Source organism: Suricata suricatta, chromosome 16, assembly GCF_006229205.1.
Source record: "Suricata suricatta isolate VVHF042 chromosome 16, meerkat_22Aug2017_6uvM2_HiC, whole genome shotgun sequence".
Taxonomy (NCBI): domain Eukaryota; kingdom Metazoa; phylum Chordata; class Mammalia; order Carnivora; family Herpestidae; genus Suricata; species Suricata suricatta.
The window spans coordinates 19,796,487-19,815,149 of record NC_043715.1 but is presented as its reverse complement, the minus strand read 5'-3'; the positions used below and the strand labels follow the sequence as shown (position 1 = coordinate 19,815,149).

General features: G+C 45.9%; 1 protein-coding gene across 2 annotated transcripts in view; it reads right to left on the bottom strand.

Annotated features, from left to right (window-relative positions):
- CDH11 (cadherin 11) overlaps window positions 1–17,164 on the bottom strand; it is a 204,898-nt gene extending 187,734 nt beyond the window's left edge. For both annotated transcript variants that reach the window (XM_029925553.1, XM_029925552.1), the window contains exon 1: window positions 16,982–17,164. The gene's annotated coding sequence lies outside the window, so the exon portion shown is untranslated. The remainder of the gene's footprint in view (window positions 1–16,981) is intronic.
- Between the last annotated feature and the right edge of the window lie 1,499 nt (window positions 17,165–18,663).

The following is an 18,663-nucleotide window of genomic DNA, read 5'->3' as shown; positions in this document are numbered from 1 at the left end:
TCCACCTGCCTAGGACTTGCACAGGCACATTCACACAGGTATGTATCCACAAGGCCCGAGTGCCACACCCCATTCTCTAGTGGTCATACTTCATACATCCCATTGAAACTCTCTAACCTTCACATGAATCTCATTTCCTGGATAAGCTTGGCATTGGAAGCAGCTTGGTTCACTGAGTTATTACATCTTCTTGGTTAGCTTTGGACCTTGCCTTCTGCAACCTGCTAGGGACTCATTTAGGATGTAAATATGTATCTTAAATGATTGTGTATCAAATGTGAATAAGCATAACCATAAATGACACAATTTAGGGGAAAGTGCTCTAAATTCACCAATGCTAGGTGTTAACAGAATTACTATGTTAATATTATGATTATTTCAACATGGTTGTCATCATCATCATCATCATCATCATCATCATCATCACTGTTGGCTGCTTACAGTATTGTAGAAAGAGCCCTAGAAAGGGAGACAAAAGATGGGAAATCTCAATTCAAGTTCTGCATCTTATAAGCTGTATGATAATGAGCATGTATTTAATCTGAGCTGTAAGTTACCTTGTATGAAAAATAGGGATGAAAGTATGGGGTCATCGTAGGACTGAAATTAAGCAACAAAACAATGTGCCTAACAAAGTGCTTCCCTCACCAACAGTTGTTTAAAAATTCTTTGTTGTGTAATTGTCCTTTGAAAAACCAAGGCTTCCACCATTTATACAGTATCTACTAGGTGCGTGTGGTTTCTGAGGACTAGAAATGTGCCTAGTCCCTGCTGAGATGTGTTACCCATGTATATAGTACACACCAGATTTCAAAACCTTAGTATGAAAAAAGAATGAGAAATAGCACATTAATAATTTTATATTAACTGCATGTCACAATATTTTGGATATATTGGCTGCATCTTAAAATTGTCACTTTTTTAAATTGGACTACTAAAAAATCTAAAATTGCATCTGGCTCACATTTGTGGCTTGTGTCACATATCTCAAGGACAACACTGACTTGGAGAGCTATCCTCCTGGAATTTCAATTAGAAACATATAAAAGCTCAAAAACAAAGCATTTGGTGGAGAAAATTGAATTCTTAACATACTTCACAGTTACACAAATATGATTCATCCTGGGAAAGAGACCACTATTTACGTCAACTTCTTTAAAAGGAAATCAGGAACCCTTCAAAAGCAATAGAAAATCTTCATCAAATCCAGGAGAAGGTTTGGTGTGAAAGAGAGAAACGATAACTTAGTAAACTGGAGTAGAAGGAACAGAAAGGAGCAAATGGGTTTGAAGACAGTGAACTTGGACACAAAGTTCACATTGTCACTACTAGCTGCTGTATAACCAGAGTGAAATGTGCAACCTCACAGCACCTCCACTTCTCTGTGGAGCAGAAATAACAATACACCTCTAACCACAGGGTTGTCACTGACATTTATGAAGTGTTCCCTTGGCTTTGCATATGCCCTTTTCATGCCAAAAGTGCAGATGAGGAAATGGAAGTAAAAAAAGAATAACTTGTGTATGCCTGGCCACACCACTAAAAACTAGTGTCAGTGGAATCTGAAGGCAGTGGAGTCTGAACCCCTTCAGCTCTTGAGCTTTTAATCACTCAAATCAGGTTTCGCTGCTGTCATGAGACCTGAATGAGACATGGAACTTAAAGCACATGCCAAAGCCATCAAGGAAGCATCCATGTTTCTTGTTGTTTAAATGTACAAGAGAGCATTGATAGGAAATAGTATGCAAGTCATTCTGTGTCAGCTCAAAAGAAACCCCCAAACAGATGACAAGCAACCTAAGTGAATTTTGGAAACTCTGATATGTAAGTAGTGTCCTGGATGCTGTAAGAATTGTTTAGTGTTCTGGGGAAATACATTCTATAGTTCACCTATGTAATATGACACCAAAAGGATTTTGACCTCAGAGATAACTAATGGGCTTAAAATTAGTTCATACATGCTCAGTATAGGGAATCACTTATCCATATTTTCCCAGTTCTTCCTCACGCTATGCTGGATTTCCAGGCTTACCTAGATGGACTTAGCATCGTCACAATATTTTTTATTTAAAGTAAATTTCATAGAGATTGAACTTTTTATATAAAGCATTTTTGGTTTTGCTTTTTGTTTTGTTTTGTTTATGTAAAGAACCCAGCAGGTCCCTGGGAATGAGGTAGAGTCAGACCCAGAGCCAAATACTAGTGAATGACTGGGGAACAGTCCTAGCTGGCTGAGCCACAGCTGGCCAGAAAGGCCCCTAGGAGTTTCCTAAGGGGTGTCTCTGGGACCAGCGTGCCCAACGACCTCCATCCACAGAGCATCTCACAACACAAGGTCATCTCACATAGTAACAGTCACATCTCAGTAACTACCCAACCTGGCTTCTCTGCAATAGACTTGATTATTTCTGACAAACTCATTTCTTGTCCAATTTGGTATGAAAATTAAAGTTACATCAGCACAATGTATGCCATGCGAATGGCAACCTCAGTGCTCTACTCTAGCAAACCCAACGGAGCCTTGAAAAGAGGTTCAACAATACAGGTAAAGTTACTGTTTCCAAAATAGCTCTGTTTTGCATCCAAATCAGCCTTGCCTGGGAAGGCATGCTCAGTGGGCCAAGCTGATACAATCAATGTACCTTTCTCAGAAGAAAACCATCTTCAGAGAAAACGTTAATCAAATCGTTTCCCATGCAAATGTAAAAATAGGGGAAACAATTCTAGAGATAGTATCAATATTTTCAACATTAAGCAAAGACAGGCAATCCTTGAAGAGTGATGCTATTTCCATGAATTTAATCAATTCACATTCTTATCCACAAAGCTTTTCTTACTTGCTTTTGTTTTTACAACCATTAATTTAAATGAGTCCGGGGACAGATTTTGGAAGATCTTTGCCAGAACTAAGAACTAAGTCTCAAGTTCCCAAGAGCCTATCATCAATTTGGTTTACACTGTCCAAATAAACATCTGAACCCCAGGAGCTGGGTTAAAAAGAGAATAATAATGCATGTATTCTCTGGGTCAAGCAGGGTAGCCAGAAATGTTTTGTTTTTGTTTTTGTTTTTTGTTTGTTTCTTTGTGTTTGGACTTTTAAACGTTTTTTCCTATTTTCTTAATTTATTTTTGAGAGACAGAGAGAGACGGCATAAGCAGGAAAGGATCAGAGATGAGAGGGAGACACAGAATCTGGAACAGGCTCCAGGCTCTGAGCTGTCAGCACAGAGCCTGGCACCGGATCGAACCCATGAATGTGAGATCATGACCTGAGCTGAAGCCGGACGCTTAACCGACTGAGCCACCCAAGTGCCCCTGTTTTTGGATTTTTAAAACAGAGCTCAGCTGTTCTTCCAGATCCCTCCTGAGGGAAGGCAATTTTCCATTTTTTTAATTAATTTTTTTCACATTTATTTATTTCTGAGAGAACCAGAGACAGAGCGCAAGTGGGTGAGGTGCAGAGAGAGAGGCAGACACCAAATCTGAAGGAGCCTCCAGGCTCTGAGCTGTCAGCACAGACCCTGACGTAGGGCTCAGGTCCATGAACCATGAGATCATGACCTGAACCAAGGACACTTAACCGACTGAGCCACCAGGCACCTGAGCAATTTTCCATTCTAACCCTCTTCTACAAAAGAGGGAACTTGAGTCTAGACAACGGAAGCAAGTTTTTATCTCTTGTCTCACAGCGAGCTGGTTTACAAAGAAGGAATGGGCAAAGGATGAATCAAGAGGCATAGAAATAAAAATGTTCTGAGAATATTAGAGAAGCAAGCACATGGACCCTTTGGCTTTTGTCTCTCTGAACAAGACTTAGTCATGTTGATGTTTGCAGTTTCTTTTGTTCTTAAGTCCTGGTTAAGAGGGACAAATTTGATGCCGCTTAAAATCCAGTATAGAGGATTCCTTTAACTCTCAGAAGTCTGGGTCCTTATTAATATGCCTCAGTGAAGATACAATGTGACTTTCTTCTCTCAGATCTTATATACACTGTACAAGGTCATGGCACCATGCAACAGAAAGTGGAGAGTGTCCATTGATGCAGAAAGACTAGGCTATACACCTTCTTTCAACACCCTCTAGGAATACACTGTAAAGTATGGCTGCAAAATAATTGTTCCAAAATGACACTATTGGGGCATCTTCATTTATGCCAGGGCTGGAGAGGAACCAAAATTTCAAGAGAAAACATGGAACTTGGAAGCACAACTTCTTTTCTCTGGAACACATCTTTTTAATTATTGAAGTCATATAAGCACATTACAGAAAACATAATACTCTATGTCATCTTCAAGTCATCCTCGGTTGGGTGAAAGCCAAGAACCCATCAATCCTAGAAATATTAGAAGAGCCATAGGAAAATCTTTCTTGATCTTTCAGGTCCTGAGTTCAAATCCTTTGCAACAATTTATCTGTGTGATCTTGATGCTCCTGTTCATAATGTTGGAAAGATGCAATGACATAATCCCTGGAAGGTCCTGGCACTCAGGATGCCCTTCACCAAATGTCTATCACCATTCCTCATCAATGGTCAGTAGCAAGTCCCATGAACCTACCCCTGGAAGCCTCTTATCTGTGTCCCTACAACAGAGCAGTGGAGAACACGGGATCTCTCTTCAAATCCCTGTTTGTCTACTTATTAACTGTATAAGCCCAGGCCAAGTTGTCTAACTACTCTCTTAGTTTCTATGTTTTATAAGTGTGGGTCATTGTCGCTTCTACCTCATCGAGGTTGTAGTGAGAATGGATTGAGATAATTTTATGGGAAGTGCTGAGCACAGTGTGTGCATATAGTAAATGCTCAGTACACATCAGCTATTGTGATGTTGCTGCCACCCTGGGCCCAGCTTGATCATCTCTGCTGAAATCCCCTGCCTGCTGGCTTCCCTGTTTAGAGTCTCTATTCTTTCTAGTAATAATTCTCAATGCTGTTCAGAAATCATTTAATAAAGCATTGAATGCATCACTCCCTTATCCCCAAACCTTCAAAGGCTCCGTATATGGCCTAGGGAATGAAATCCAAAGGTCTGAATTTAGCATTCAGTGTACTCCACAGAATCCTAGGCTTCTTACCCCGCCGGCCTACTCTGTCCACTATCATCTGCTGGCTACTATGTCTGGGCAAACCCAGCCTGTGCCTTCACATTCTGGTGTTTCTGTTTGCACGGCAATCTCTAGAATGTTGTGATGTGACAGCCGGATAGCCCTGAGCCAAAGGTTTTGTGGAAGCTCTGAGAGCCAGACCCTTTTAGATCTGGAAAGGACCCAAAAGGCCACTTTACAGATGAGGAAACTGAGGTTAATTGGCTTGCCCAAAGCCACACAGCTATTTATCAGTGATGGCACTAGGCTGGCCTGCCGAGAGGGAGGGAATCACCAGGCAGCCTCTTATGGAAAAATTGTAAGCAGTTGGCAGCAAACTCGCTGACAGGTGATATTTCTCTATGTCATACGAAATGAGATATTATGCAGCCAATAAGAAAGAACACATGTACACCTCTCTATGTGCAAACTGGGTGCCTCTCTGGCTTGTAATGCAGGGCACGATGGCGATGGGGTGGATGGGGAGAGGGCTGCTGAAATAATTCCCCAGGACCCAACCCTTACTTCAAAGATGCATCCTCTCAAGCTGCATTAGTCTCCTGACTAATGCTCCCAAATGCACTGCGAGATTTGCTGAAGTTGAAGATTCTTTGTGATGTTTGCAGTAGGAGTGGTGATGAATAAAACACAAGAATCACCAATGCATTATTCCAAAGGCAAGCGTGCCCAGCTCTAACTGCTACATTGCAATTTCTACTCTAAGATAATAATACTAATAGTGACACTTCATTTATATAGTGCTTCTGAGGTTATCAAGAATAATACAAAAATGAAAACAGTACCGTAACTACGGCTATGTCTATACATGAAGCATATAACGGGGCAAGCCAGTTCAAGAGCAATTTCCCATCAACTCTTGGGATATTTTAGGGCAAAGTGTTATAAATTGGAATTGTTTGCATAAACAACCTGTTTATTCAGCTTGGGTTTGGATTTTAAATACAGTTTTGTTGCTACTATAAATGAAATATTTTATAAAACCTTTAAATATGTTGTTAAATATGTAAATCCTTTAAATATACATGTTTTAATAACTAGATAATAGAAAATTGTTAAGTACTAACATAGCTGTCCACCCAGCTTCACCTGGCTGGTTAGTCACCTGTGGTTTGTGGTCTGGATTTGTGTCATGGTTGGCAGTCAGGGAATATCACATAGAAATTGACAGGTGTGGTGATAACTGAGTCAGGTGTGTGCAAGGTACTTCAAGGCATGAAGTCAAAGTCATTCTATGTTCAACTACCTGGACCATTAGACAGGCTGCTGAATGTTAAAAGTTCTGAAACTCTGAGCTTGCCCTGAAGGCTTCACTCTCTGGAAGGGTGATGCAGATTTCTTTTGAAGGCGGGTCAGGAAAGTTGTCCTGGGCTAGTAGAAGGCCAACTCCAAAGGCAGCATTTACCTGTGTGTCTTTGCTGCCCCACCTCACCCAGCTGTAATCATGAACAACATCACCTGATCATCCTATCCTTGGGCTACAAAGTCCATGCTGTCAGGAGCCTGGGGGAATCAGATCCACAGACCAGACACTGGCATGGAGCAGGTGACTGTGGGCACCACAGCCGTCCTTGCTGGACATGGGCAGTTACAGTTTACTCTGCCATCCTGGTGGCCCCACACATCAGATTCTAGTGCAATCACTGCCACAAAAGCCAGAATGAGTTCTTCATGGCCAGTGGCTTTGAGAGCATGCGTGTGTGCGTGCACATGTGTGTGTGCATATATGTAAACTACTGAACCCAGATTTAAAACACAGCAGGAGGTTGAAACTGAGTCTGTGTTCTAGCTTTCAAGAGGGCTAAAAAAGCAACTCTCCGACCCTTCAGGCCTCTGGAGAAGAAGGGATGTTTTTTCTGTAGAGAATCGTCTTGTGAGGTATTCTTCAAACACAGGACAGGGCTCCAATGCTTCGAAGCCAAACAAACAAACAAACAAACAAGATGACAAACGTGTGCTACAAGGAATGACTAACATGTAGAATATGGTATGTCAGGCTGAAGAATCACTGACAAGGAATTGTCTTGTTTAATAAGATTCTGCCCCTGCTCCTATTCTGGGTATTTTTATTGCTGTTGTTGTTTGGTTTTTATCAAGAAAGGTTGGTGACAGAGTAAAGCCAACTCATAGCATGAAGCTATGAAGGATGACAGATATTCTGGATAACAGATTAAAGATTTAATCTTAAACACGTTTTGGGAGACTCAATCCATGGACCTAGATAAAGGTAACAGTGACCCCATTCTGTACACTGTTTTAAGCATATTTACATATTAATATTGTCTAATATCAGAGCCACCCTATCAGGGAGCTCTTACTAACAGTGTATGGATGGGGAAACGGAGAAATGGTTAAAGTGACTTGTAGCCAGACAGCCTGGTTCCAGAGCCTGTGCGAACAACCGAAGGTGCCTATCATGTCTTATGTGCACGGGGACAGGTGGGGAAATGTGACTTAACAGCAGCACATAAGGAAAAACAAATAAACAGATAAACTGTGGAGCATAAGTCCTCTGGGCGATGGGACTGGCAATAAAAGCTAATGTAATGTGGCCTCGGGCTGCAATAAAAGAAGTGTGTGGAAAGGAGTGAATAGTCCAGAGTTTAGCCAACTAGATTTTCATCTTCAGTCCTTCCCTCCGAGGAGGGCTGGAGCAAGAAATGAATGAGGTGTTCACTCTGGAGATGTGAAGGCTGGGGAGAAGGCTTCCTGGAAAACAATAAATACTGAGTAACTGGAATGGGGAGTAAGAAGTACATCCATCCATTCTGCATGGCATCAATAGCTTGTATCAAAGAATATAACCTCTGGGGAGATAGTTTGGCTCCACCTAAGAAAGTATTTTCTAATAAGGAAAGTTCTCAGTGCCTGTATGGTTTGCACTGGGGGCAATGCACTCCGTAGCACTAACAATACACCAGCCATCATCAGTACATGGTAGCCACACCCGCTGTCCTTCCCCGGTCCATCCTTGATTACTACACTGGTTTGACTTACCCTTCCCGTGCCCATATTTGCTTATTCTTCCTTTGCCACCCTTACTGTTCATAACCTTGGGTTTTTATAGACATAGTACATTCTGCACCACTGAGGGAAGGCCTTTTGATTGACTATTTCTGTGTGCGTAGCACAGAGCCTTTCATTAAAGTAGATGACAAAGAAATGAGCTTGAACTTGAGTTCAAACTGAACTCTGCCAGCGAGCCCTATGAAGAGAGCAAGGTGAGATGCCACTCTACTCCATTAATTATGAAAACTTGGAACGAAGATAGTAATGATAATGACTATAAAGTGGGAAAGACCTGAAGGCCAAAGTCAGGTGGTACAGTTTGCAAAACATTACCAAAAGATATTGGATTGGCTGACCATGACTTCTACTGACTTCCATGACTATTCCTTCATGAAAAGGCCCATACTTATGTGTCACAACCTAACTACCTAATGCCATAACAGGTTGTATCTTTGTGTGTGTAGACAGACAAAGATATCTAGATAGGTAATGGAGCCAATGATATGTTTACATAAAAATCAGACCACCAATATATCTACTCTAAAACAAATTTGCTTTTAGATAATGGTAAGAGCCTGAGTTATGAGCCAAGATTGCCAAGTTCTTGCTTCACCTGCCCTAAATGACTATGTGATCTTAGGCAAGTCATGGTTCTGCCCCCGTGTCCCTGACCCTCATCTCTGACTGACTAGAATAGCTGGTAATCCCGTTAATAACTTCACAATCAGATTCCTACCTTGTAAAGCAGAAATATCCACTCCTCACTCAGGAAGTAGTAGGTCCAAGCACTGCACAGCAGTTAGACTGTGCGATGCAGAATCTGAGAGAAGATGCCACATGTGAAAGGCAACAATGACACAGCGGAGTGGGAGTAGATGGGAGAAATGAGGATGTAGACGAGTCTGGAAACTCTCTATCGGATTATCTGAAGCAACTAAGGGTGGAGCATCCTAATAGTGCTTAAGTTTGGCGTGGGATGCCTACATTTTTCAATTACTGGTTGGGGAACACTGGGAATGCCTTTGGTTTCTTGGTTTTGTTTTTGTTTTTTATACAATGATAGCAATAATCTTAACAGTTCACAGAGTCATTGTGGATAAGTCTCATATAGAATGTTCTTTGACCAGTGACTGAAACCAACTAAAAGCTCCATAAATTCTGGATTTTAGCTATTATCTGAAACCAATTTTCAAATATTTGCAGGACTGTCAGGAAGAGGAAAAAGTGATGGGGAGCAAGGGCAAAGAGTAACTCACTACTGGGATAAAGTTACTAAAGAAGGTATTTTCATTCCTCTTATGATGCAGAATTTTAATGAACAGAGTTAACGGATCACACCTCGTGAGGTAGTTAGCACACTGTCATCAGGGCAAGTATGAAGATACAGGATTCCTGGTGAACAGAGAACATGCTGAGAGGATAGTTAGGCCAGAAAATCTCAGAAGCTTCTTTGAATGAATAGGTTTGGGATCTCATAGGGGCACAGAGTCTGAGCAGCCGACTCAGCTCTCCATCCAGCTGCTCTTCTCTAGAGAGCTGGGGAGGCCTCAGCTTGCAACATGCATCACACACAGAAGAAAACTTCTGGGCATGTGGATTCAGGGCAGACTGGGAAATCCAGCTTTCCTTCCTCCAGCCACAGGAGCTTAGACAAGGGTCCAGAGCCTCTGGTGAGTCAGTTCCCCCATTTGTACAATGGAGATGCTCGTAGGTTCCCCACGGGGGGAGGGTGTAGAATAAATGAAGTGTCAGGTACGGCACTTGGCTCATGGTAGGGTTTAAGACAGTCGGCTCTTGCTCCTTCCCTTTTCCAGGCAAACACAGGGAGATGTTTCCTCTCAGGAAATACTCAGGAGAGACCTCGGGCCTGGGATAGAAACACGTGACACAAGAAGGCTACAGATGGGACACGGCAGGATAACCCGGAAGGTCTAGGAGCCTTGGAAAGCCCAGACTGACTGTGCCACAGTGTCTGAAAACAGTTGGAGAACCATTAACGGCTGGTGAGGTGAGGGCTCCTGTTATTTTCAGCGCTGTGCCAAATCACTGAGCCTTTGCCTGCACCTGAGGAAGACCGCAGGTAGGGCGAGAGCTGCTTCAGCTGCAGTCTCTTCACGAGTTAAAACGGTCACTGCTCCACCCCCTTAAAACCCCAAGCTACAGTTACCTGAAAAACAAACAAGAACATGCTTCAGATGGAGATGATTTATCAAGGGGCCAATTATCATTTAAGCTAGTCTGGAATAGTAATGAGCCCCTTTTAAATGAAAGCAAACCTTGTGATGAATATCTCAACATCACATGCTTAGCAAACTTTCCCAGTAAGATATGACTTCGGGGCAACTTACCACAGCAGCCCGTATGTAAAAGTGAACAGAGAGAAAATGCGAAGGTAGGAAGGAGGCAGACACTTTTCAGAAGCCATAATTATCTCTAAAATCTCAACTGTCTCTTGAATATTTTAAATGGCAGAGGGATGGATCACTTAAACTTACGAAATAATTAAAAAAAAAAAGGCAGGCACTAATAAGCAATTCATCCCTAATTGGGAGAGGTCTCAATCTAAAGCAAATTTCAGTGCAGGATTTTGGCCTAATAATTATAAGGAAAAATTGCTACCTGCCACCATTAGTCTATAAAACTGAATCTCAGGTCTGAGAGGACAGCAAAGACTGAGCGTGTAGTGTGGGCTTATCATGAATCAGACACTGCGCTCAATTTTCATTTTATTATTACAACAATCCTAGGACATGAATATTAGTATGATTTCCATTGTTACAGATCAGTTATCTGAGGCTTAGAAGTTCTGTTGCTTATTCTTGTCACATATCCTTGAAGCCTTGGAGGCGGAGCTGCAAAGAATCAACGGCTGAGTGGGGCTGGAACTAAGGTGAGTCGGGTGAGGCACTGTCCTTGCAGACACAGTACAAGGGCTTGCCGAAAAATTCAGTAATCACCATGAATGCTATTGTATTGCAATATTTTAAAAATCATACAGAACGGGAAAAGTGCATGGTGCGCAAAATATCAAAATGTTAAACAAAGACAAGATTCTTACTCTGCATTTGCACACCTTGGCACCACACTCCTCACCCTAATCCCTTACTGTGTCAATAGCAGGTCTAAGCCTCAGGGATGATGAATATAGTCTGAGTGTTGAGGATATGATCATGGGTTAACACCTTCCCAGAGATCCATGGAGGGGTGGCCGGATGGTAACGTATCTGTTACATCTAACCCTGACTTCTTCTGTGCTGGTTCTTATTGAAAATAAACACCACTGGTGGCATGGATGCTACTCAAAATTCTCACTCTCTGCACTCACCGACAGAGCCTAATGATGGCTGAAAAGAGATCTCTCCATGTCTTAAACTAACACTAAGGAGGAGCCTCCACGCTCTGGATGCTATGTTAGGTAATCATCAGAGTGTGGAAGATGCTGTGCCCAGAGCCATTTTCTTCCAGAAATTTCTACAAATTCTTAATTTGTGAAATCATGCAAGTGTGGAGGACCACATCATGTGCATTTCTGGCAAAGAAGAGAGTTCGTAGAGTAAGTGAATGAAGGGTTTTCTTCACCTGCAACAACCAGAAAAATTCGAGAAAAATTCACAATATCCTTTGAGGTGTTTTCAGTGCCTGAAAGCAATAGAATAAGAGCCTAGGCACTGTTTACTATGGAATGTAAACCTGTTTATGCCAATCTTCCAGATTTACCACCTCACATGGATTAAAGGAGTAGGGAGAGAGACGGGGGGCGGGGGGGTGGTACCAATACTTGGCCTGCCATGAGAAACAGCACCATTCATCTCTCTCACACTTTTTCTTGTCTTCCCTTTCCTCTTTTCCTCTATTCCCATTCATCCTCCTATCTCACTGTATGAAGTGTACCAGATTCTGTGCCCGAGCAGAAACTTTAACCGGACAGACTATGAGAACAATGATTTATCTCAATAAGAATCCTGGTACCCTGCAACAGTCTGATGACTCATTAAACCAAATAACAATGAAATTTTGCCTGCAGTTCTAGCAAACATGCATTATTCACAAGCACTTACAATTTAAAAATGCTTTCTTTTTTCCGGTTAAATAAACTGTCCGGTGGCAAGTGAGCATTGGTTTACAAAACACTCTGTCTTACTTTCCACTGAGTTACTTAATACTCCTTCCCATAACCCATTTGCACTGATTCCTTCATCAACTGCCTGTACATTCCAACACACTCAGAGATACACAGAACTCTACTGCTGACTCACCAGGGAGGCAACTGTATTCAGTTAAAAAAAAATAAAATTAAGAATCCATTCAGGACAGTACTTATTTTTTAATAGAGCTTTCCTCTTAATTACAATATAGCATTCGTGTTTTTTTACATTATTCTTCTGAACTTTCATAATAACACTATCAAACAGCAACAAATACAAATTTGGTACAACCTAAAATACGCAATTTAATCATTAGCAGTAATTTCCATAACACTGAGGAGGAAAAAAAAAAGTCAAAGACCAATCTTGAATTAAATTTTACTCTCTGCTAAATTTAGGGTTTTTTTTTACAGCAATATCAAGAATGGTTTAAAGGTAACAGTAAAACATTTACAGTTACATTAAAACTCCATGCCCCGAAGTATTTACCAAAGATCAATCTGCTTTTCGTTTCTGCAAATTAGAAAGGTCTTGCAGACGTCTTCAAAACCTCTTGAAAGAAAAGGCAATGATACCACAGTAATCTCACTAATATTTCTCTTCTTTATTCATTCGCTTCCCCTCGGAGTCTCAAATGATGCTCTTTCTGGCAGGAATAAAAAAAAAAAAAAAAGGCCAGAAAATCCTCCCAGATCACTGCCTCAGTGAGAACTGACCTTGTGTATCAAGGCAGCCCAGCCCCCAAGCACCTTCTGCTCAGACAATCTCAAGTTACAAGATTTTTCCAACTTTCTAGTAAACTCCAAGACGGGAAGAAGAGGCTGAAGGTAACGGATCCACCGACTAGAAAGATGTTAATCCTGACAAACTGATCAGGCGGTAGCCTGAACCACTGCTAGACTGAATTCGGTCTCTCCTGAGAGGGCCAGACAGGGCTGGTGGTAACAAAACCGCTTTTCATGGTGCCCTCAAAAGCAGATGGGCCCCATACAGAAAGTTGGAGAAGGGCGCCATTGCCCTCTAGTGGCCAGAAGTGCAATCTTCCGCGAAGGAGCCCATTTCCAGAGATGCACAAGGCTCTCAATGTCAGGGTAAAATTATAGCAGAAAGATGTCTAATTATCCTCTTCGAGTGTTTTCTTTAGTCCTCCCTGCCCATAGAAGAGGCTGTGGATGGCTATCACAGTAATCCTGATGGAATCCTGATGGATTCTTAGTACTACTGGTATGCCAGAATTTGTCCAACTTTCTCCAGCTCCCCCCCCTTTTTAACATACCTGTTGATGTCTGTCCCCTAGCCCATATAGACTAAAGATCTTTACTATTTTAGGGATAATAACATTGTGTTGGAAAAGTTGAAAATTCACATGCTTGGCAGATATTGAATGTGGTCTTTTGAGGAACTAGGTAACTTTTTCTGAAACAATGACCAATTTCACGAGGGGAAAAAACATCCCAACCACATTACAGTCCCTTAAATCACTGGCTGATGAATTTACACAGCGCTCAGATTTTCTAGGAAAAAGACTTAGGAATTCATAGTCATTCTGCAAACTTCACAGTTTAAGATAAAATGTTTGCTACCTAATTTCAACCCTCATAGACCAATGTCTTATCATTATTAAAGAGTAGGCATGCCTAATCAAAGTGGAAAAAAATAACAGTGAAAATAAACAAAATGGTTATGCTCCTTGAACATCTGACTACATAAATGTATTGAAAATGGAGGAAATCTAAAATCAGATCTGCAGATCTCCATTAGATGGTTCTGAAAATAGATCTGAATATCACAGATCAAAGTTTATGTGAACTGTCAACTTCATAAGTCACAGACATTCACAGATGGGGTTTGGAGACGCACAGAGCTCATGAGAGTGTAGCTCTGGCATTGTAAATCAAGCTTTGAGGTCAAAGTCATGGCGTTTCCCATACGAGGGTCCCCAAACCAGAATCTTTACAAGGCAGCCATGTAATTCTATTCAAAGTGGAAGAAAAACCATGAATTATGAAGACAAGTGCATTAAAGGAGCATGAAATTGATCTGTATTCCCCCAAATCATGGCATGGCTCTCCAACCTTGCCCCCATCTCCTCTCACAAATAAACAAACAAACATACACATCCACTGCCACCCCTGCAAAGAGTTCTGGGTCATAAAAAAGAAAAAAAAAAAAAGAGCCGTGACTTTTTTTTTTTAATTTTCAAGTTAACAAAAGATTGCATCTTAATTGAAAAATAGAATTTAGGTTCCTGGTAATTTTACTGTCTGGTGTTCTGATAAGAATGCTGAACATGACAGAAGTTGTGAAGTGCGATCAAGATGGTCCACTGCTTCAATGAGAACTATTTTAAAAGCCCATTTTTTCTAATAAGCAATAGGCTGAGTTTGAGTAAATCTACTTGTTTTGGCCTCAACAGATGATCCTATCTCAATCCCTCAATCCCTCTTCATTTTCTCTTCCCACCCCCCATCCCAGAGGTGGGAGGCGGACAGGGATGATTTCTTTTTTTCGAACAATGTAATAAAATGGGTAGCTTATGCAGGGTCTGAAATAACAACAAAAATGATAGCAGTAATTATTATTAACAATAAAGCCTGGCTGCAATGCATTTTTAATCCATTAATTTGAAATGTTTCAAAAGAAAGATGTAAAGATAATTCTCACTCAAGCAAAGTTTCCTGGCCTCTTAGATGCCCTTCCCTGGTCTACATTTGAAAACTACTCACATTTCTTTGTACTAGGCAGGATTTCAGTTTTGCACGGAGGTTCGAATTCCAGGGCCCACTGGCCAACTCTAAAACTTGTAATCAGAGCTCAGGATTAAAGAACTTTAGTGACCAGGAGCTTCAGGGTCCCTCTGGTATTGGCCACAACTCTGTCCCTTTGTTTTGCAACTTTTATTCCTTTGTTCTACTGGAAGAAGACCAGGCTCCCTGCAGCTGGGGTGGGCAGGACTACTTCTGTGTTGTGGTGTCTGTATCTCATATATGTAGGAGAAATAATTCCAGGATTAATGAAATGAAGGTCAGTCCCTTCTCTTCTCCTCTCCCGTGGTATTTGGATCTAGCGCTCCGAGTCCAGCCTGGCGAATGTGTGGATGCGATGCTGGCTGATCCTCGCTCCTGAGAACACTTCTACATCCCCATCCCCAGGAAAGCCAGACACCCCGCAAAACCATCGATGTCTGCTGCAAGCCTAAGTGATAAAGACATTGATCCATCCTCTTGCCACATTAATTATCGTGTCTCCCCTGTGATTAAACCGAAAACTTACTCCCTGCCTCATATTAATCTGATAGGAATTATCGTAAGAGTAAAACAAGGAAAGATTTCAGAACCACCCGAACAAGATTTCTTCAGGGGGAAACAAGAGGGAAGACTTTAGGCAGATCTCTATGCCCCTACCGCAGGGTTTCAGGAACAACCCTCCACCCCCATCTCTTAGGGGCAGCCCGTCGCCATGCAGGGATGGCATTATTAAATAATTAAAAGATGCAATTTCTTAACAGCAGTGCGATGGCCCGTGAAATTCCTGCTGCATTATCAGCAAAAGCAACAGGGCTTTTTCTAGCATCTAGAAAACCTTTCACCCTGGAGAGGGAAGCGTGTGGAGCCCCCTACCCCCAAATCACACACCCTCCCGCGCCAGCGAAAGCAGGGCCTTGGCGAGACAGGGATGAAGAAGCGCGACCGGGGGCCTCCCAGACCCCACTTTCTCTGGGGACTCCCTTCTTCCCGGCGCGAGGCGGCCCTCCTTACAGCTCTGCCTGGCTCGCGGTTGGGGTGGGGGGAGGGCCCTCTGCTCGCCGCCCTTCCCACCCTGCCGGCTCGCGTTCCGGGGCGAAGCTAAGGGAGGAGAGCCGTGCGTACGGGCAGCAGGAGAGGCTTGGCGCGCTCGGGGAGGCGGCGCAGGCTTCGGGCAAGGCTTGGTTCGCAAAGTTACCGTTGACCCCGGCAGGCTTCGCAAGCCCCGGGCAGAGCCGAGCCCGGGTCTCAGCCGCTCGCGGACCTCTCCTTGCGCTGGCGGCAGCTGACGGGCGGCCCCCGGAGCTCCCGAGCGGACTCCGGCCGGAGGGCTGGAGCGCGCCCCGCAATCGGCCGCCCCTCAGCCGCAGTCAGCGGACCCAGAGCCCGGCAACTCAAGTGCGGGGCCCCCGCGACGCGAGCCGGGTTCTTCCGTTTTCCGGGGCTTCCCCGGCGGTCGCGCAAGGAGGGCTGAGCCCCGGGAGCGCTCGGCGGGGACCGGGAGGAAGGGATAGGAACCCTGCAGAGCGCGGTCACGTCGCCGCTTTCGGAAAGAGGTGCAGCGCGGGCGGGCGGGCCGGCACCGCGCCGGGGGCGACTTTCCCCAGAGACCCGACCGCGGGCAGGCGGCGCGTCCGGAGCGCGGCTCTGCAGCCCCTGCCCCAGCCCGGCGCAAAGCCCCCCTCCCACGGCCTCGGCGCAGACCCCAGAGGAGGCCGAGCGGGGGAGAGAGGTTGGAGCGCACATCTGGCGCCTCTGCCGCCCGCGCCCACAGCTGGCTCCCTTCTCCCTTTTAGATTTTTAAACAAATCTCTTACCTTTGCCCCCCCATTCCTGCGTGCGTTAGTGAAACCTTCCCGAGTCAGACCTCTTTCCGCCCACCCCCAGACGCTCATCTAGAGACCCCCGCACCCGCCTCTCCCCCCCCCCCCCCGCTAGGAAGCCCCATCCAGGCGCGAGAAAGGGACTGGCGGCGAGCCTCACCTGGGGCCCTGGAGGGTGGGTGCGAGCTCGGGGCCGTCGATCCCTGGCGCAAGGCGAGCGCAGCGGTGTCAACCCCGGCCCCAGTCCGGGTCCCATTCACAAGTCGGCGGCGGCTGCGAGCGGCCCCCGCGGCATCTGCTCGCGACGCTCCCCTCGGCTGGCGGCGGCCGCGGAATGAGCCGCCGAGCGCGCTAGTGGCAGGAATGAGAAACCGGGGGGAGGTGGCGGGCGGGGTTGGGGGTGGCGGAGGAGGAGGGAGGCCGCTGCTGGGAGGGAAGGAAAGGGCGGGGGGCGGAGAGGAGCCGAGGCCGCGAGACGCGGAGAGCTGGGCCTGGCAAAGGCTGCGGGGGCCGACCCCGTCCGCGCCCCTCCCCCCAGGGGCCCCACTGACGCTGACCCTTGGATTCGCGGCCGCCCCGGGTCGCTGCACTCCAGCTCCCTTGGGGCTCAGACTGAGTCTGGAGTGACAGAAGTTGGGCTCCGGGGACGCACAGCCAATCAGGGAGGGCGGCGGAGGGAAACCGGGGAGGGTTTGGGAGCCCCCTTTTCCTCCTTCGCCCAAATCCGCTCCAGCTGGCCAGGCTGGGCCCTTGCCCGGGAGGCCTGGATGGTGGGTTGGAGGAAAGCATCGCCCAAGCGGGGGAGGCAATCGGGAATTGTCTTTCCTCACTCTTCCACCCCACCTTCCGAAAATCCCTCCACGTCGGCGGCTTCTGCCCCAGCGCCTCCCCAGATCTCGCAAACTCTGATCGGGGCGCGGGGAGGGAAACCTGGGGAGGGAGACTTCGGACTTGGGAAGGGCCACATCGCTCGGTTCTCTCCCAGTACCCCCGCCCCCGCCGTGCTTCGCGTGCAGAGAGGGGCGCGGGGAACGCGGAGCTAGAGTCGCCCTCGCGCCCGCCCCCCCCCACCCCCAGAGGGTGCCTGGGCCCCCGCTTCAGGCAGGTACCAGCGGCCCCCGCAGTCAGCGTCACTTGTTGCCTCGGGCCCCCTCGCCACACACGCACCAAGGCTCTGCGGGGAGTGTGGCTTCGCGGGAGAGAGGGCCTGAGGTGCAAAGCCGAGTCCTCCCTCTGCCCTTGCTTTTATCCCTCGGGGGGACCCTCTTGAGGGAGGGGGCCCTCGGCCGATTCCTGCCCTCGCAGAGTCGCGGGAAGAGAAGGCAGCAGCTGGGGTCGAGGCCTCGGAATCACACCAGGGACTGGGCGGGGCGCTCATGATACCCCGAACGGGGTTTGCACCCCCACACTAAGAGGGCTCACGAGTCGAAAGAAACAACTGTGACCTGTTGGGGACCCCTGGCTGGAATAAGTTTCCAGGGTGGGGGGGGTGGCGGAAAAAGAGGAGGCAGAGAGGCGGCGAAGAAGTAAAGGGATAACGGGGGAAAGGAATTTCCATAAGGGACGAGGATTAGGACGGGAAAGAAAGGGAGCGGTGATGGGCCCGCGGAAGACATGGGTAAGGAAGGCGCAGAGGGACAGCGGGGCGACGGGGAGGAGAGGGACCAAGGAGTTAGCGGAAAACGAGGGCGAGTAAGGAAGAGAAAGCCTCGGACGGTGCGCGAAAGCAGAAGGGAGCGGCCTCAGAATGCCGACCCCTAGCCGCCCCCCCCTGCCTCCCCCCTTCCCCCTCTCCCTCCCCCTCCCCCCTCCCCCTCCCCCTCCCCTGGCGTCGGCCGCGTG